The sequence below is a fragment of the Pristiophorus japonicus genome, chromosome 12 (assembly GCF_044704955.1).
Source record: "Pristiophorus japonicus isolate sPriJap1 chromosome 12, sPriJap1.hap1, whole genome shotgun sequence".
NCBI classification, from domain to species: domain Eukaryota; kingdom Metazoa; phylum Chordata; class Chondrichthyes; family Pristiophoridae; genus Pristiophorus; species Pristiophorus japonicus.
This window is the reverse complement of record NC_091988.1, coordinates 186,710,695-186,731,422: the sequence shown is the minus strand read 5'-3', so window position 1 is coordinate 186,731,422 and position 20,728 is coordinate 186,710,695. Positions and strand designations below refer to the sequence as shown.

The following is a 20,728-nucleotide window of genomic DNA, read 5'->3' as shown; positions in this document are numbered from 1 at the left end:
TTTCCAGTAGAGTGGACAAGGGGGAACCAGTTGATGTGGTATATTTGGACTTTCAGAAGGCTTTTGACAAGGTCCCACACAAGAGATTAATGTGCAAAGTTAAAGCACATGGGATTGGGGGTAGTGTGCTGACATGGATTGAGAACTGGTTGTCAGACAGGAAGCAAAAAGTAGGAGTAAATGGGTACTTTTCAGAATGGCAGGCAGTGACTAGTGGGGTACCGCAGGATTCTGTGCTGGGGCCTCAGCTGTTTACACTGTACATTAATGATTTAGACAAGGGGATTAAATGTAGTATCTCCAAATTTGCGGATGACACTAAGTTGGGTGGCAGTGTGAGCTGCGAGGAGGATGCTATGAGGCTGCAGAGTGACTTGGATAGGTTAGGTGAGTGGGCAAATGCATGGCAGATGAAGTATAATGTGGATAAATGTGAGGTTATCCACTTTGGTGGTAAAAACAGAGAGACAGACTATTATCTGAATGGTGACAGATTAGGAAAAGGAGAGATGCAACGAGACCTGGGTGTCATGGTACATCAGTCATTGAAGGTTGGCATGCAGGTACAGCAGGCGATTAAGAAAGCAAATGGCATGTTGGCCTTCATAGCGAGGGGATTTGAGTACAGGGGCAGGGAGGTGTTGCTACAGTTGAACAGGGCCTTGGTGAGGCCACACCTGGAGTATTGTGTACAGTTTTGGTCTCTTAACTTGAGGAAGGACATTCTTGCTATTGAGGGAGTGCAGCGAAGGTTCACTAGACTGATTCCCGGGATGGTGGGACTGACCTATCAAGAAAGACTGGATCAACTGGGCTTGTATTCACTGGAGTTCGGAAGAATGAGAGGGGACCTCATAGAAACGTTTAAAATTCTGACGGGTTTCGACAGGTTGGATGCAGGAAGAATGTTCCCAATGTTGGGGAAGTCCAGAACCAGGGGTCACAGTCTAAGGATAAGGGGTAAGCCATTTAGGACCGAGATGAGGAGAAACTTCTTCACCCAGAGAGTGGTGAACCTGTGGAATTCTCTACCACAGAAAGTAGTTGAGGCCAATTCACTAATATATTCAAAAGGGAGTTAGATGAAGTCCTTACTACTCGGGGGATCAAGGGTTATGGCGAGAAAGCAGGAATGGGGTACTGAAGTTGCATGTTCAGCCATGAACTCATTGAATGGCGGTGCAGGCTAGAAGGGCCGAACAGCCTACTCCTGCATCTATTTTCTATGTTTCTATACAAAATATTTGTTCAGAGTTTCTGCCATCTCCACGTTTCCCATTACTAATTCCCAGATCTCGACCTCTAAGGGACCAACATTTACTTTAGCCACTCTTTTCCTTTTTATATACCTGTAGAAACACTTGCTATCTGTTTTTATATTTCATGCTAGTTTACTTTCATAGTCTATCTTCCCTTTCTTAATCATTTTTTTAGTCATTCTTTGCTGGCTTTTAAAAGCTTCCCAGTCTTCTGTCCTCCCACTAGTTTTGGCCATTTTGTATGCCCTTGTTTTTAATTGGATACCATCTATTTCTTTAGTTAGCCACGGATGGCTATCTTTTCTTTTACACCCTTTCCTCCTCACTGGAATATATTTTTCTTGAGAATTATGAAATGTCTCCTTAAATGTACGCCACTGTTCATGAACCGTCCTATACTTTAATCTATTTTCCCAGTCCACTTTAGACAACTCTGCCCTCATACCTTTGTAGTCTTTATTTAAGCTTAGTACGCTGGTTTGAGATCCAACTTTCTCATCCTCCATCTGAATTTAAAATTCAACCATGCTATGATCACTCATTCCAAGGGGATCCTTTACTAGGAAATTGTTTATTAATCCTGTCTCATTACACAGGACCAGATCTAAGATAGCCTGTCCCCTGGTTGGTTCCTCACATATTGCTCAAGGAACCCATCCCTTATGCACTCTATGAACTCTTCCTCAAGGCTACCCTGACCAATTTGATTTGTCCAAGCAATATGGAGGTAAAAATCACCGGTGATTATTGCTGTTCCCTTTTTACAAGCCCCCACTATTTCTTGGTTTATACTCCGACCAACAGAGTTGCTGCTGTTAGAGGGCAAAGGCACTAAAGTAGGCACGTTTTGAGTATTTAAATATTTTGAATGTTTAAAAATATTAAATATTTAATTTACTAAGAAACTGACTAGTGTACACCAATGAAACTAGTAAAGGGTTCAGTTTAGTTTTTTTTAAAGTAATTTTCAGAGATTTAAAATCAGATTACTCACAGATGGTGGACTAGACATTCTTGTTAAAAATGCTTATTTTTTGTGATAAACCCATTTTCAGCTGTATTAATAAAACTGCACCAGGTTACTACTCCCGCAAATAACAATGCGACAATGACCAGATAATCTGTTTTAGTGATGTTGATCGAAGGATAAATATTGGCCAGGGCACCAGGGATAACCCTACTCTTCTACGAAATAGTGCCATGGGATCTTTTGCATCCACCCAAGATAGCAGGCGGGGCATTGGTTTGGGGTCTCGCCCGAGGAACGGCAAATCCGACAATGCAGCGCTCCCTCAGCACTGCAGTGGAGTGTCAGCCTCGATTTTTATTGACTGAGATCGGACTCAATATTGCAATATGGACTCTCTTCTTTATGTGCAATGTTTTGGAGTACTGTTTCAAGTATGCTGGCTGCCTCCCGACCTTCTCGCAACTGGCTAGTGTTTTCTCCCATTCTGTTCTCTGTGGGTCATTCTACTACTATTGAGGCAATCTACTACCAAACCATTGCCCGAGTGTTTTACAGCAACAAAATTTATGCAGGGCAAAAACTTTGCTGTTGTAATTAAGACCGTTTCTTCTGCTTTAAAATGTCCTCACATTAATAATTGAGGTGAGGGTAGCCAGGGTCCTAGAGCGCGAGTGTAGGTCAACCTTAGCAGCAAGTGCAGAGGATGTGTGTTAGAAGAACTACGTGACAACTGTCTTGATTTTCTTTAACACATCCTTGTGCGGGAAGTTTCTGCCTCCCTCAATGCCTGCGGCTAATGCAGAATCTAAACTACTTCCAACTTGCCAGCTCCCTTGTATCCTTGTACAATTATAAAGCTGTCCATGGAATTTGGCCCAGTTGTATAAACAAAGTAACAATATTATATACATTACTTATAAAAAGGTACAGGTCTCCAATATGATATAATAGAACCATAGAAGTTTACTGCACAGGAGGCCGCCATTCGGCTCATTATGTATGTCTGTGCCAGCCAAAAAAAGCTATCCAGCCTAAGCCCACTTTGCAGTTCTTGGTTCATAGCCTTCTTGACTTGTCTGCAGCCTTTGACAGTTGACCATTCCATCCTTCTCCAACGCCTCTCCACTGTCATCCAGCTGACCTAGCCACTGACCCCATCCCTCTCCCTAATATTTGTCTGAGGCTGAACCACTGTTTGCAACCTTGGTGTGCTTTTTGACCTTGAAATGAGCTTCTAACCACACATCTGCAGCATAACTAAGACCGCCTATTTCCACCTCAGCTCATCTGCTGCTGAAACTCTCATCCATGCCTTTGTTACCTCTAGACTTGACTATTCCAATGCACTCCTGGCTGGCCTCCCACGTTCTACCCTACATAAACTTGTCATCCAAAACTTGGCTGCTGGTGTTCTAACTCGCACCAAGACCTGTCCACCAACATTGGCTCTGGTTAAGCAATGCCTTGATTTCAAAATTTTCATCCTTGGTTTCAAATCTCTTCATGGCCTCGCTCCTCCCTATCTCTGTACTCTCAAGCCATACAACACCCCCGCCCCCCCGAGATGTCTGCGCTCCTCTAATTCTGCTCTCTTGAGCATCACTGATTATAATCGCTCAACCATTGGTGGCCGTGCCTTCAGTTGCCTAGGCCCTAAGCTCTAGAATTCCCTCCCTAAACCTCCCCGCCTCTCTCTCTCCTCCTTTAAGAAGCTCCTTAAAACCTACCTCTTTGACCAAACTTTTGGTCACCTGCCCTAATTTCTCCTTATCTGGCTTGGCGTCAAATATAATACTCCTGTGAAACACTAGATAAATACAAGTTGTTGTAGATTACGGCACTTCATGTGCATTTCTAACTCTATATCCAACTACTTTTTAAATGCAATGAAGGTTTCTGCCTCTACTACTCTTTCAGGTAGTGAGCTCCAGACCCCCACCATCCTCTGGGTGAAAAAAGTTCTCCTCAACTCCCCTCTAATCCTTCTAACAATTACTTTAAATCTTTTCCCCTTGGTTATTGCCAAGGGAAATAGGTCTTTCCTCTCCACTATCTCGGCCCCTCATAATTTTACCACACCTCAATTAAATTTCCCTTCAGCCTTCTCTGTTCCAAAGAAAACTGTTTCAAATACATTTATCATCATTTGCAACTTTTTAAGCTTGCTTAAAATACAGATCATAAAATGTTACAGCACAGAAACATTGTTCACTTGTAGTCTGGTTATGAAAAACTTGTGATGTTCAGCTGCTAAAATAGAGATTTGAAGAAGCAATAGTGATATTTATAGTGACAGATTGCAAACTTATTTAAATATATACATAGGTTTATTTTTAAGAACAGATCAAAATGGGTTGCATTTTTAATTATTGATTTTGAATTTTAAAATAATCATTTGGTATTTTTTCCCCTTGATAACCATTTTGTGTCATTGTTTCTGGAAACTGGCTTTCTGTAAACTGGGCTGTAACCTGGTAAATAGTGACAAGCTGTTGTCTGCAGCCTGGAAAACAGTCATCATCATCATCGGCGGTCCCTCGACCGAGGATGACTTGCTTCCACAAGAGTTCACAGATGTTTCAATGAAGGACCCGATGTTCCAGTCCTGAACTCCAACTGAGGGGGTGGAAGGTGCCTGTGCGTGGATTTTTTTTTAAAAACGTGTGGTGACCGTTGCACATCAGCCACCACACGGGCTTGACAGAGCTAGGCCTTTATCCAGTGGCAAGGGTTAACCAGGACGACTGGAGATCTGCCCTGCTGCACAGACCTAGTACGCGCACATATCGCAGTGTGGGCTGGCCCGTGCTGCCCCTGGGCCCGGGCTCAGAGAAAAGAAACATTGGCAGGCTGTGGGGCTACAGCCTGGGAAACATTGGCTGGCTGGCGCAGGCGGGCCCACGAGCTGAAGTCTCGCGGGAAGTGGCGAGCGCGAGCTGTTGACCCCGCCGCCGTTTGTTTTTGGTGGGGTGACGGCGGCTCGCGGACAGGCCCGCCGACCAGCCGCGGTGAGTGCGCAAACACCTCGAGTCGACATGAGGCAGCGCTCGTCAGTCAGCCTTCAAGCGCCGCCGGTGGGGTAACTCCCTTTAACTGTCACTATCTCTCTCACCTGGCCTGCACTCATAAGCCAGCAACAACCCCCCAAAAAAATCACGGCCGATTCGAAGCACGGAAGCGGCAGTTGACGAAGCTCGAGCGCCCCTGGGCTTCAAGTGCGCGCTGCCCGCCCCTCCCCCCCAGCGCTATCTGAAAGTCCCGCCTCCAACCCCCTTTCCTATTGGCTGTGAAACGTCACAGGACGGCGTCAACGCCTTAAACGCGCACGTCGATAGGACGATGCCACTGTCATTCAGTAGGGGCGGTTGTGTTTCCGCCTTGGTGCTGCTTTTTGAGCACTTGACAACTTGGATGTTGAACGGTTACGATCTGATCAGAAGCGGACAAGGTGCAGGTAGTTCATTTATAAAAAAAACATTTTTTTCCGAAACAAAAATTGTATTAAAAGGTGATCTTTTTCAGAGGAGGAAATCAACTTAGATTAAAAGCAAGCCGGTGTCAGAAGGAGAAAAATAAGGTGGACGTAATAAGGTAGCGTTTATTCGCACAAAGTGTCATCTGTGGTGCACGTTGCCCGAGAGATTGGCTGGCTGGATGTGTGCGTTTTTCCATAAAGAGGACGTCAGCATTTGTCCTTGGGCAGCCCTGCGGACAGGCCTCTTTCAGCTGTACTCTAGACGCCCAATTGCGGGATTTATCCACACATCAGCTCACTTTAGTTTTGCTTCACCCCACCTCGCAAGGCGATCTGTTTTACGCTGTATCCTGTTGCTTGTTTAGTGTCGAGAAACATGGCCCTCGACGTACATTGAATCCTGTGTCGGGTTACTAAAAGTTTACAGCGCTTGGGAAGATGGACATTCATGTCGAAGTGCCGTTGTGTATGTTTAAATTAGCAGTATACCAGAACTTCCTGCAGCTGACATTGCAGAGTCGACTATATTTCCTTGTCTGTTATAAGTCTTGTTGGTTGCTGCGAGGTCACCTGAAATCACATCTATTTTCAATCTGCGCACACATTATACCAGTTGATTGATATCCCTTTTCTTCTTGTCCTTCTCCCTTCTCTTATTACATATTATAGCCTTTCTGATAATGTAATTGAGACTGGGGAGCAGTAATATGTAGCCACAGTTGCAGTGCTATTAACTTGAGATTTTACACTTGAAAGCACTGTTTTAAAACACTCTGTAACTTGACTCTTGGTAACTTAACATCTATGTGATGAATACCTCTTGTGTTACAATATCAACTAAAGTTTATCTTGTTGCCAGGCAGATTATTATGCAAATGATACTTGTAGTAAATTGACAGAAGTCGTAGTAATTCAGCCAAGACCTAGTGTTACATGGCTCACAATGCTTTTCCAGACCTAAATAACCTGTTGTAAGGACAAAGTTTGTAATTGTACTTTTGGGTATTTTGAGTTCAAACAAATATTCTTATGAACCTCGCATCGTGCTTTCCCGACAGCTTAATAAAGTTAGCACTATTTAGTCCATATAATTAAATATCTAGCTAGCATTCATTGCATCACACCTGTCAAAAATGTCACGCATCCAAAATGCTACTCTTCTGTAGATGACAAAAAAATATTTGGCTTAAATAACCACTTATTAAATCTCAAACCAAATATATAATTGACTAAATGAGAATTAATAATTAGTAAGATAAACAAATAAGTCAGCAGCAAACCAAGTACAACTTTTTCTCTTCCAAAAAACCATTCACAAACAATAAGTACCACAAAAACAAATCAGTTCGTAATACTTTGTAGATGGTGCAAAATTTGCAAGTGTAATAAACAGAGAGGAGGATAGTAATAGATTTAAGGAGAACATAGACAGGAAAATGGTCAGACATATAACATGCAATTTAGCGCAGAGAAGTGTGAAGTAATTCATTTTGGTATGAAGAATGAAGAGGCAATATAAACTAAATGGTACAATTTTAAAGGAGGTGCATGAACAGAGAAACCTCGTGTGTCCATACACAAATCTTTGAAGATGGCAGGACAAGTTGAGAAGACTTTAAAAAAAAAAGGCATACGGGATCCTTGGCTTTATAAATAGAGACACAGAGTACAAAAGCAAGGAAGTTCTGCTAAACCTTTCTGAAACACTGGTTAGGCCCCAGACGGAGTATTGTGGCCAAGTCTGGCACCACACTTTAGGAAGGATGTCGAGGCCTTGGAGAAGGTGCAGATGAGATTTGCTAGAATTGTACCAGGGATGAAGAGACTAGAGAAACTGAGGTTGCTCTCCTTTTTAGAGCAGAGAAGATTTGACAGCGATGTTAAAAATCATGAAAGATTTTGATGGAGTAAATAAGGAGAAACCTGTTTCCAGTGGCAGAAGAATTGGTAACCAGAGGACACTGATTTAAAAAAATAATTGGCAAAAGAATTAGAGGCGATATGAGGAAAACATCTTTTACGCAGCGAGTTGTTATGATCTGGAATGCACTGCCTGAAAAGGTAGTGGAAACAGATTCAATAATAGCTTTCAAAAGAAATTGAATAAATAAATAAATTGAAGGGGAAACATTTGCAGGGCGAGGGGGAAAGAGCAGGAGAGTGGGATTAATTGGATAGCTCCTCCGCCGGCACAAACCGAAAAGCCTGATATTCTTAAGTTGCCATTTTTCTTATTCACTCGGATGTATACAGCTAAGCAAGGACACAAAATACACAATTCTGAACATTTACTAAATTCACTGTAGGATTCGTTATCTAATCTGTCGTATGATGATTGAGTTGTAAATTTTACTTGGTTTAGAGATTTCCAGCTCATAGAAAAATTCCTTGAGAGAGATGTATTTTGGGGGTTGAAATCTTTCTCTTCTGGTGGTAGTATAAATACCCAATGTATACCATGTTAAGCAGCTAGAAAATTATGTCCTAGCTATTGTGCACAAACGCTGTGTGGTACGAGTATTAGTCCCCTGCTTCTTTGGAACTACAATAACAAGCATGCTCTAAAACCAAACAGAAATTTTACGAACAATTGTGATATAAATGTACAAAGAGAAGAAAAAAAAACTCCCTGGGCAGTGTTACATCAATGACTGCTTCAGCAAAAACTACAAATCTGCCTTGGGCAGTAAAAAGTAGAGAAAGTAATAAATAAGTTGGAGGTGTTGTCTTTTAGATGAGGTGTCAGGTGGACGTAAAAGATCCCATGGCACTATTTCGAAAATGATCAGAGAAGTTATCCCCAGTGTCCTGGCTAATATTTATCCCTCGATCAAATCTGGTCATTACCACATTGCTGTTTTTGGGAGCTTGCTGTGCGCAAATTGGCTACTGCATTTCCTACATTACAACAGTGACTACACTTCAAAAGTAGTTAAATTGGTTGTAAAGCGCTTTGGAATATCCTGAGGTTATGAAAAGCACTATATAAATGCAAGCCTTTTTCTTTCACAAACCTATTTACAACTTTTATTGTCAGCTTTGGCTCAGTGGCAGCACTCTTGCCTCTGAGTCAGAAGATCATGGATTCAAGCTCCACCCAAGATGGCTTGCTTTGACAAGAAAGAAGGAATTTGCATTTGAAGTTAGTTACTTGTAATGTATGGAGATATGCTACCCAATTTGTGTGCAGCACGGTCCCAACAATAGCAATAAGATAAATGGCCACATCACTGTTTTAGTAGTGTTGGTTGAGAAATCACTTGCCTTTAACATCCACCTGAGGGCAAAAGGAAACTTTAGTTTAAAGTCTCATCTGAAAGTTGGCACCTCTGACAGTGCAGAAATCCCTCAAGTGCCAGGCTAGATTATGTACTCACTGTTGCTGCAGCTACATGAAATACAACTGTGCTCTTGTATACACTGTTGAGGCAGATACCTTTTGTTTTATAGGGAATTCCGTAACTAATACACTTGTTTGTTGAGGATCAGTGCTTCTTGGTATTACAAAGTATTTACAGCACAGAAACAGGACATTTGACGCAACAGGTGTCTGCTGGAGTTTATACTCCATTTGAGCCTCCTCCCACCCCTCTTCATCTAACCCCATCAACATAGCTTTCTATTCCTTTCTCCCTCGTGTTTATCTAGCTTCCCCATGAATATATCTGTTATTCACTTCAACTACTCTGTGTGGTAACAAATTTCACATTCTAACCACTCTCTGGGTAAAGAAGTTTCTCTTGAATTCCCTTTTGGATTTATTAGTGATCTTCTATTTATGGCCCCTAGTTCTGGTATTGTCTTCAAATGGAAACATCTTTTAAGTCTACCCTATAAAACCCTTTCCTAATTTTGAAGATCTCTCTGGTCACCCCTCAAAGAGTGCCAGCCTGTTCGATCTTTCCTGATGGGTATAACCTCTGAGTTCTGCCATCATTCTAGTAAACCCTTTTTTTGAGCTTTCTATTTTCTAATCCTGTGCAGTAAGCTGACCAGATTTTTCACATACCACCTGCCAAGTCGATTGGTGGACTCAGGATAGAGTCATTTGCTTAGTTGAGCACAATAATGATTCTTACTCATGTTTTTGTTGGGATGGATAAAACCACATGGTTTTATCTATGCTGAGACATGTGAGGAATCATTGGTCTAAAATTTCAAGCACTAAACAGCCTCATAACCTGCCAGTATGGTGGGCAGGAAGCACATGCTCATTACGTGTTGGTTGTGCCCTGCCCACCATATTTGTAAAGGCCAAAAAAATCAGTGGGCCCATATCTGAAACAGGCATTGGGCCCCTTATTTGCTTATCCAAAGGGACCAATACAGGTTTGCAGACCCCACCTCAAGATGGGTTTGTATTGAGGCAGCCAGCGCTGTCTATCTAGGAAAACCAGGCTGCAACCAACAAGGTAAGTTTTAAAACGTATACTTACCTGGATGTGGAGCTGGGAGGAACAGGAGTTACTCCTCCTGGTTGCACATTAAAAGAACACCATGCCCAATTCATGGAGATGCATTCGCGTATAGATTTTAAAGCGAATTATTTTCACATCCACTGATGGGATAAGTTGCCAGAAATCCCCCAGGCTGCTAATATTTAAACAAATAAATTGTCAAACTGATTACTACAGCAGTACATATATAAGTGAATAGATGTTCTACAGACACACAACTTTCATCATATCAGCTTTTATATATTAGACACTGTCTTCCACATCTGACAGTGATTTGTTGGATGCATTCACAGGGTTCAGGGTAACCAAATTGAAGTTTTGAAAATTATAAAATAAATCAGTAATTTAGATGCACAGAAATCTATTGATCCAGTTTGCTTTTGCTATATTTGGTACAAATGCTAGCATCTGATATCAGTCATGTTCTAATGGGGGATGGGGAAATGAAATAGGATTACAACAACTTCTGACTAATAGATTTTCTCAATTTTTGGATCACAATGGGAAAGATTAAATTCTCATACGTAGACAAATATTGCTCGATTCTGCTTCCTGAGAATGATTAATGCATATGCCAAAATTGCAGTAGATGCTTCATTTGTGTGAAGCTTTAGATGTTAAAAAATTTACTACATTTGTGTTCCTTATAAAAATGCATCAAACTTCTGAATGTATTGCATAGTACAGCTATATTTATACTGTTGCACTCATTCCATTGTCATGTAAAACCTCAACATTTAATTGGCTGTATACTTTACATACCAGTCACGTTCTTTTGGCTTTGCAAGCGGGACTCAAGATGAGATGTACTCATAAGAACATAAGAAATAGGAGCAAGAGTAGGCCACCTGGCCCCTCGAGCCTGCTCTGCCATTTAATAAGATCATGGCTGGTCTGATCATGAACTCGGCTCCACTTCCCTGCCAGCTCCCCATAACCCTTTATTCCCTTATGCTCAAAAATCTATCTATATCTGCCTTAAATATATTCAATGACCCAGCCTCCACAGCTCTCTGAGGCAGAGAATTCCATAGACTTACAACGATCTGAGAAGAAATTCCTCCTCATCTCAGTTCTAAATGCCCCTTATTCTGAGACTATGTCCCCTAGTTTTAGTTTCCCCTATGAGTGGAAATATCCTCTCTGCATCCACCTTGTTGAGCCCCCTTATATGTTTCGATAAGATCATCTCTCGTTCTTCTGAACTCCAATGTGTATAGACCCAACCTATCTTCAACCCTCTTATCTCTGGAATCAACTTAGTGAATCTTATTTGAACAGCCTCCAATGCAAGTATATCCTTTCTTAAATACGGAGACCAAAACTGTACGCAGTACTCCAGGCGTGACCTCACCAATACCCTGTACAGTTGTAGCAGGACTTCTCTGCTTTTATACTTTCTTTCTTCCCCTCCCCCCGCCCTGCAATAAAGGCCAACATTCCATTTGCCTTCCTGATTACTTGCTGCACCTACATACTAACTTTTTGTGTTTCATGCACAAGGATTCCCCAGGTCCCTCTGTACTGCAGCAGTTTGCAATTTTTTTCCATTTAAATTATAATTTGCTTTTCTATTTTTTTTCTACCAAAGTGGATAACCTCACATTTTCCCACATTGTACTCCACCTGCCAAACTTTTGCCCACTCACTTAGCCTGTCTATATCCCTTTTGTAGATTTTTTTGTGTCCTGCTTTTTGTCTGCCTCCTTTTTTTAAATAGGGACTTTACATTTGTTGTTTTCCAATCCGCTGGGCCCGTTCCAGAATCCAGGGAATTTTGGTAGATTACAACCAATACATCCACTATCTCTACAGCCACTTCTTTTAAAACCCTAGGATGTAAGCCATCAAGTCGTGGGGACTTGTCTGCCTTTAGTCCCATTATTTTACCGAGTACTATTTCTTTAGTGATTTGTATTAAGTTCCTCCCTCCCTATAGCCCCTTGATTATCCACTATTGGGATGTTTTTAGTGTCTTCTACCGTGAAGACCGATACAAAATATTTGTTCAATGTCTCTGCCATTTCCCTGTTCTCCCTTATTAATTCCCCAGCCTCATCCTCTGGGGGAACCAACATTTACTTTAGCCACTCTTTTTTCCTTTTTATGTACCTGAAATTCTTACTATCTATTTTTATATTCAGTGCTAGTTTACTTTCATAATCTATCATCCCTCTCTTTATCATCTTTTTAGTCATTCTTTGCTGGCTTTTAAAAGTTTCCCACTAGTCTTGGCCACATTGTATGTCCTTGATTTCAATTTGATACCACCCCTTATTTCCTCAGTTAGCCACGGATGGTTATCTCTTTTCTTAGTCTTTCCTTCTCATTGGGATATATTTTTGGGCCGAGTTATGAAATATCTCCTTAAATGTCTGCCACTGCTCATCAACCATCCCATACTTTAATCTATTTTCCCAGTCCACTTTAGCCAACTCTGCCTTCATACCTTTGTAGTTTCCTTTATTTAAGCTCAGGACATTGGTTTGAGATCCAACTTTCTCACCCTCCAACTGAATTTGAAATTCAACCATGTTATGGTCACTCATTCCTAAATGATCCTTTACTAGGAGATCATTTATTAATCCTGTCTCATTACACAGTACCAGATCTAAGAGAGCCTGCTCCTTGGTTGGTTCCGCAACGTACTGTTCAAGGAAACTATCCCGGATACACTCTTGGCTGCCCTGGCCAATTTGCTTTGTCCAATCAATATGAAGGTTAAAATCACCCATGATTATTGCCGTTCATTTTTTACAAGCCTCCATTATTTCCTGATTTATACTCCGTCCAACAGTGTAGCTACTGTTGGGGGGACCTATAGACTACACCCACTAGTGACTTTTTCCCTTTATTATTCCTAATCTCCACCCAAACTGATTCAACATCTTGGTTTTATGAACCAATATCATTTCTCACTAACACACTGACCTCATCCTTTATTAACAGTGCTACCCCACCTTCTTTTCCTTTCTGTCTGTCCTTCCGAATTGTCGAATACCCCCGAATATTTAGTTCCCAGTCTGGGTCACCTTGCAACCACGTCTCTGTAATAGCTATCAGATCATACCCATTTGTATCTATTTGTGCCGTCAACTCATCTGTTTTGTTGCGAATGCTACGTGCATTCAGATGAAGAGCTTTTACATTTTTTTTTACCATTTCTTCCTGCTTTGACCCCACTTTCTGATTCATCTTTGTTTATACATTCTGTGTCTTCCTGACATGCTCAGGTTTTCATTTTCCCCCAGTGCTACCCTATTGGCTTCTCCTTATTCTTTGACTTTTAAAAATTTTTCGCTCACCTAATTCCTCCCCCACCCACCCCCCCCCCCCCCCCCCACTAATTAGTTTAAAGCCCTCTCTACAGGCTCAGCATTGGCCCCTGCCAATTTTTGGCGCACTCACCCAAGGTGCGCTGACTTCCTAGGATAAAAACGGTGGCAAAAAGTTGTCCCCGCATTCTAGTCACTCTGTGGCCTCTCCCATGGCTTGGCGCGGTGTGGCAATTCAATTAGGGGGCGGAGTTAGGGCTCTGCGCTCAAGAGTGCCGGCAGCTCAACGCATGCGCACTGGAGGCCGAGTGGCATCACGACGCGCGCCGGGCTGCTGCATGCCACAGAGAGAGTCCCGCACCTATCCCCGGCCGAGTGGCCTCCCGCACTGGCTGGCCAGCCCGCTGACTTTCCGGCCAGAGGTAGGACTTGAGTTTTATTATTTATTGATGGTTGTGCTTTGTTTAGTGAGGAGAGTTTTGATGGGGCGGCAGGGGGAGGAGGAGGAGAGCTTTGATTGGGGGGGGTAGGGGGGGGCGGCAGGAAGAGGGGAGAGAGAGTGTTTTGATGGCGGGGGGAGGGGTAATAACTTTAATTTGGATATTTTGAAAAAATTATGTAAATATGTTTTGTCACTACTTTTATTTTTGTAGTTTACGCTTCCATGAATGCTTCTGTTGTAGAGTAAATTAACTTTGTGAAGTTTGTCATATGCCCTGTATAGCTGTTTGATCCTATTCACATTCTTTAGTCAAGTCATTAAGTACCTACCCGCGCTGATTTCTTAACTCTCCGCAAGGGTTTTCTGTGCCGCCACAAGTGGTCACATACGCTGGCCTAAGTTAGTTTGGAGCAACTATTAGCTGTGCATAGTGGCTTAAATGGCCAAAACGGGCGTAGGCGGCTGGTAACGCCCCCTTTTGGAAAAAAAACTAAACTTAAAAAAAAATCCTAACTCACTCACTTACACTGGCGCAAATTGAATGTGTAGAATGGAGATTTTTAAGATTCTCCAGAAAAATCAAGTTGCTCCAAAAAAAAGGAGCAATTCCTGGGCAAATTTGGGCCCATTAATAGCCCCAGTTATTTGATTCACCAGGACCCTAGTCCCAGCATGGTCTAAGTGGAGCCCGTCCGAACGGAACAGCTTAATCTTACCCCAGTTCTGGTGTTAAGTGTCCCACGAACCAAAACCCATTTCTCCCACACCAATCTTTGAGCTACCTGTTTAAATCTCTGATCTTATTTACCCTATGCAAATTTGCTCGTGGCTCAGGTACTAAACCAGAGATTATTATCTTTGTGGTACTGCTTTTTAATTTAGCCTCTAGCTGCTCATAATCCCTCAACAGAACCTCTTTCTTTGTCCTATCTATGTCATTGGTACCCACGTGGACCATGACAACTGGATCTTCCCCCTCCCATTCCAAGTTTCTCTCCAGGCCAGAAGAGATGTCCTTAACCCTGGCACCGGGCAGGCAACACAGCCTTCGGGATTCATGCTCTTGGCTGCAGAGAACCGTATCTATCCCTCTAATGATACTGTCCCCTACCACTACAGTGTTTCTTTTTATTCCCCCCACTTGAATGGCCCCCTGTACAACGGTAGTCAGTTTGCTCATCCTCCCTGCAGTCCCTGCTCTCATCTACACAGGGAGTAAGAGCCTCGAACATGTTGGACAAGAGCAAGGGCCGAGACTCCTCCATCACTACCTCCTGAGTCCCCATACCTGCCTCGCTTGTAGTCACACCCTCCTGTCCCTGACCACGGACCAAATTTGAATGAATTAATCTAAGGGGTGTGACTGCCTCCTGGAACACAGTGTTCAGGTAACTTGCCCCTCCCTGATGTGTCGCAGTGTCTACAGCTCAGATTCCAGCTCAACACGGAGCCGAAGTTCCTCAAACTGCAGACACTTCCTGCAGCTGTGGTTGCTGTGGACCTCAATGGGGTCAACCAGCTCCCACGTGCAACAGCAGAAACACGTACGCCTGTCCTACCATCTTTAATGTATTTAGTTTATTAAGTTTTCAAGTTTTGTTTTTAATCCCAGCTCTTAATTCAAACCAATGCCCCAGAAAAGAGAGAGAAACTCACCAACCAAACACTTCCCTTCTTTCCTGTGACCTCACTTTGATTTTGGTTCTTTCTACTTTTTGCCTTCAGATCAGTTTGGGCTGCTCCTCTCACGACTGCTTGGTGGAGTGCCGCTCGGGTCGGGTCTCGCGCTGCTTTAAGGTCTGCCGCTGTGCTGCTCCTCTCGTATTGCTTGGTGGTGGGGTTGGGGAGAATAATTCGACCAGGTAAATTATACAGGTACAATTCAGGCATCAATTTAAAGTCGTGCGTTTACTCTATAGCTAGATAATAAACTGTATGATAGTTTGGGAACAGAGTAGTAGAGCTGGTTGGAGCATAGGAATTTCTCTGCAGTACCAGGCTGAAGAGCAGGGATCTGGAAACTGAGGCTCTAACACTACAACTGGCAGGAGAGTGTAATTAATGTATGACAGGTTTACATAACCGATTCCTATCATAAATGCAGCCATAAAAAATTATAATGAAAAAAGTTGACGGGTAGTGTGCACAGACATAATATGTGTATGTATGTATATATGATCTATATACAGAGGAAGATTGTAAGGCATACAGGTCCAAGTCAGCATGGATTTGTGAAAGGGAAATCATGTTTGACAAATCTTCTGGAATTTTTTGAGGATGTTTCCAGTAGAGTGGACAAGGGAGAACCAGTTGATGTGTATTTGGACTTTCAGAAGGCTTTCGACAAGGTCCCACACAAGAGATTAATGTGCAAAGTTAAAGCACATGGGATTGGGGGTAGTGTGCTGACATGGATTGAGAACTGGTTGTCAGACAGGAAGCAAAGAGTAGGAGTAAATGGGTACTTTTCAGAATGGCAGGCAGTGACTAGTGGGGTACCGCAAGGTTCTGTGCTGGGGCCCCAACTGTTTACATTGTACATTAATGATTTAGACGAGGGGATTAACTGTAGTATCTCCAAATTTGCGGATGAAACTAAGTTGGGTGGCGCTGCGAGGAGGATGCTATGGGGTTCCAGAGTGACTTGGATAGGTTAGGTGAGTGGACAAATGCATGGCAGATGAAGTATAATGTGGATAAATGTGAGGTTATCCACTTTGGTGGTAAAAACAGAGAGACAGACTATTATCTGAATGGTGACAGATTAGGAAGGGAGGTGCAACGAGCTGGGTGTCATGGTACATCAGTCATTGAAGGTTGGCATGCAGGTACAGCAGGCGGTTAAGAAAGCAAATGGCATGTTGGCCTTCATAGCGAGGGGATTTGAGTACAGGGGCAGGGAGGTGTTGCTACAGTTGTACAGGGCCTTGGTGAGGCCACACCTGGAGTATTGTGTACAGTTTTGGTCTCCTAACTTGAAGAAGGACATTCTTACTATTGAGGGAGTGCAGCGAAGGTTCACCAGACTGATTCCCGGGATGGCGGGACTGACATATCAAGAAAGACTGGATCAACTGGGCTTGTATTCATTGGAGTTCAGAAGAATGAGAGGGGATCTCATAGAAACGTTTAAAATTCTGACGGGTTTAGACAGGTTAGATGCAGGAAGAATGTTCCCGATGTTGGGAAAGTCCAGAACCAGGGGTCACAGTCTAAGGATAAGGGGGAAGCCATTTAGGACCGAGATGAGGAGATACTTCTTCACCCAGAGAGTGGTGAACCTGTGGAATTCTCTACCACAGAAAGTTGTTGAGACCAATTCACTAAATATATTCAAAAAGGAGTTAGATGAAGTCCTTACTACTAGGGGGATCAAGGGGTATGGCGAGAAAGCAGGAATACGGCACTGAAGTTGCATGTTCAACCATGAACTCATTAAATGGCAGTGCAAGCTCGAAGGGCCGAATGGCCTACTCCTGCACCTATTTTCTATGTTTCTATGTTTTGGGATAGATAGAAGGTAGCTCACTAATCTGTCTCCTATGTCATTGCATATGGGGAGTCAGGACCAAGCATAGTCTTCAAGTGAAGCAGGATTAGAGGGTGGGGGATAATTGGACTAGGGCACATATTTATAATGTAGTCCTCATCTTAAAGTTGAACATTCAGTCCATATTTTTTATATTTCTATGTCCACTTTGAACAAGTGAATAGTAACAGAGGCACTTCATAAAATTTATAGTAGTTATTGAGCAAATAATTCGCAACTCCTCTGTTAAGTTATAATGTATACATGGTAGTCTTTTTTCTGACCATCCCTGGAGTTATCTGGCCTGACTAGCTCTCAAAGCTTCAGACAAAATCGTCAGCTTGGACTAGCGGGGTGGGGGGCAGGGTGGCAGCAGCGGGTGCAACAAATGGAAGCTTGTATGTGGCTGTCTTGGTATTCCAAGGTCTGAATCAGACAGGCCTGCAGTACTCCAGGGTGCTGTTGGTAATGAGCTGGAGCGGGGGGTTTGCTCACTGAAGAAACCAGGAAGGTTATTCCTATGACTGGAAATTAGAAGTTTTCCCAGTTTGCTCCGGAAGCTCCTGCAAGCCAATGCCCAAACAGGTAGGGTAATCTAGCTGGACAAGCAATGTGAAGCAGCTCTGGTAACCTGCTTGGCTTTAGCTAGTTAAAATCCAACAGTTCCCCTGTATCCACAAATGGAGCACTAAGCCTTGGTTTTGCCAACCGCTTTGAAAGCTCTCTGGAGTTGAGTAAATGGGATGTGTGTTCCTATGAGAAGTATGTGTACTCCAAACTGGACAAACAGAAGCCCTCGGGTCTAGATTTTTTTGGTTGCTTGGGTTGGAGATTTTTTTTAACATGCCGATAGATTTCCACAAGTCGGCCATCTGGCAGATAAAAAAGAGCTACTATTAATTCTAAGCCAGTAACTTGATGTTTCATTCCAGTATAATATACAGTAGTGCTTTTTCCATTAATAGTTGGGTGTTTTCTTTTATTAGAAAATAAATAGGATAAGCATCCTCACTCCTGTACATCATTTAACATTGTATGTCTTTAGGTAGTGCGTGCCAATTGCAATTGAAAAACTGCCAGGAATGGTAGCATAATGTTAATGGACTAGTAATCCAGAGGACTGGACTAATGATCCGGAGACATGAATTCAAATCACACCATGGCAGTTATAGAGTTTAAGGGGGAAAAATTTGGGGCGTTTGCGCCTCCCGTACGACTTTTTGGCCGGTTGTAGCGCCGCTACTGATTCCCACGGAATTCCGCGGGAGTTTAGCGGCGGCGGTAACTGGTAGTGCCCTGTACCTACCGATAACGCCGCTGCGCCAACAATGATGACATCACTACCGTACACAGCGATCCATTTTCGTCCCGGAGCGAAAATTCGGTAGCGTATGTACCAGGCTGCAGGACGCTCGTGAGGTGAACATTAATGGGGAGGTGCGGCAGGAAAAAAAATGGGTGACTTACCGGTCGTGGCCTTGTTGGTAGATCGCGGGGTCCACTTTTGCAGCCCAGCACTCCGCTTGTGTTCCAGGCTGCTGCCACGGCACCCCGCTCCCTGGTGGTTCAGCGATGGCTCCGTTTCCTGCCCGCAGTATCAGCAGCTTGACCTTCCCCTTTAACGAAGGAGCGGGCCCTGTCTATGTGCCAGCGCTACGCGTCCCACCGCATAGTACTGTGAACTTCGCGTGGCTTTGCGCTCCGCTCCTGTCCTCAAGAGGAAGTGGTGCATGAAAGTTTGTGCTCCACTTCCTCTCTGGGGCAGTAAGCCTCTCTGCCGCAGGAACTCCCCACTCGCGACTGTTCCGGGGCGGTACCAAATTTTGCCCTGTAAATTCAGTTAATTAAATAAATCTGGAATAAAAAGCTAACCATGAAACTACCAGAGTGTCGTTAAAAACCCACTAGTCTCACTAATGAACCTTTTTAGAGAAGGAAATCTGCTGCCCTTACCCAGTCTGGCCTATATGTGACTCCAGACCCACAGTAATGTGGTTGACTCTTAACTGCCCTCTGAAATGGCCTAGCAAATCACTCGGTTATATCAAACTGTTATGTATGAATAAAGAGTCTGACTGGATACTGTGAGCTCAAAGTAAAGTGTGACCGTAGTCTTTTATTGCAGGTCTCCAGAGTGCCTCTCCAGCCTGTGGGGCTTCCTTAAGTACAGTTGCTCCCAAGGGATTGTGGGATCCCTTGGGACTCCAGGAGATGAGCCCTCTGGTGGTTACACAAGGTATTTACAGGGTTACATATATAACACAAACCACTAGGAAAAATAATAAGGATAAAACCAGGCGGACCACCCAGCATTAACCTCGGCACCAGATTTGGACACTGCAGCCCACTCGACCCAGCAAAGTCTTCCTCTCTAACATCTAGGGATTTGTGCCAAATTTGGGAGAGCTGCCCCACAGACTGTCAAACAACAGTCTAACCTAGTCATACTCATACCTTTCAGCCAACGTCCCAGACACCTCCATTACCATCCCTGGATATGTACTACTGCTGATAGGGCTGTGGGCCATCAGCAACAGCAGAATTGTATACCACCGCAATCTGTAACTTCATGGTCTGGCATATCCTTCACTCTTCCATTACCATCAAGCCAGGGGACCAACCCTGGTTCAATGAGGAGTGCAGAGAAGCATGCCAGGAGCAGCACCAGGCGTACCTAAAAATGAAGTGCCAACCTGGTGAAGCTGCAACACAGGACTACACGAATGCTACAGACAGCTAAGCGATCCCACAACCAACGGATCAGATCAAAGCTCTGCAGTCTTGTCACATCCAATTGTGAATGGTGGTGGACAATTAAACAACCAACTGGAGGAGGAGGCTTCATGAATATCCCCATCCTCAATGCTGGTGGAGCCCAATATGTGAATGCAAAAGACCAGGCTGAAGCGTTCGCAGCCAGAAGTGCCAAGTGAATGATCCATCACAGCCTCCGCCAGAGGTCTCACCATCACAGAAGCAAGTCTTCAGCCAATTTGATTCGCTCCACGTTTTATCAAGAAACGGCTGAGCGCACTGAATACAGCAAAGGCTATGGGCCCTGACAACATCCTGGCTGTAGTACTGAAGACGTGCTCCAGAACTAGCTGTGCCTCTAGCGGAGCTATTCCAGTACAGATACAACACTGATATCTACCCGACAAAGTGAAACATTGCCTGGGTATGTCCTGTCCACAAAAAGCAAAACAAATCCAATCTGGCCAATTACCGCTCCATCAGCCTACTCTCAATCATCAGTGGTGGAAGGTGTCGTCAACGGTGCTATTAAGTGGCACTTGCTCACCAATAACCTCACCAATGCTC

General features: G+C 43.5%; 1 protein-coding gene across 6 annotated transcripts in view; it reads left to right on the top strand.

Moving 5' to 3' along the window:
- Positions 1 to 5,168: 5,168 nt before the first annotated feature.
- Positions 5,169 to 20,728, top strand: part of osbpl2b (oxysterol binding protein-like 2b) — a 73,368-nt gene continuing 57,808 nt past the window's right edge. The window contains exons 1-2 of one of the 6 annotated variants that reach the window (XM_070896277.1): positions 5,202 to 5,237; positions 15,604 to 15,740. The gene's annotated coding sequence lies outside the window, so the exon portion shown is untranslated. The other 5 variants (XM_070896282.1, XM_070896276.1, XM_070896279.1 and 2 more) reach the window with 5 other exon arrangements.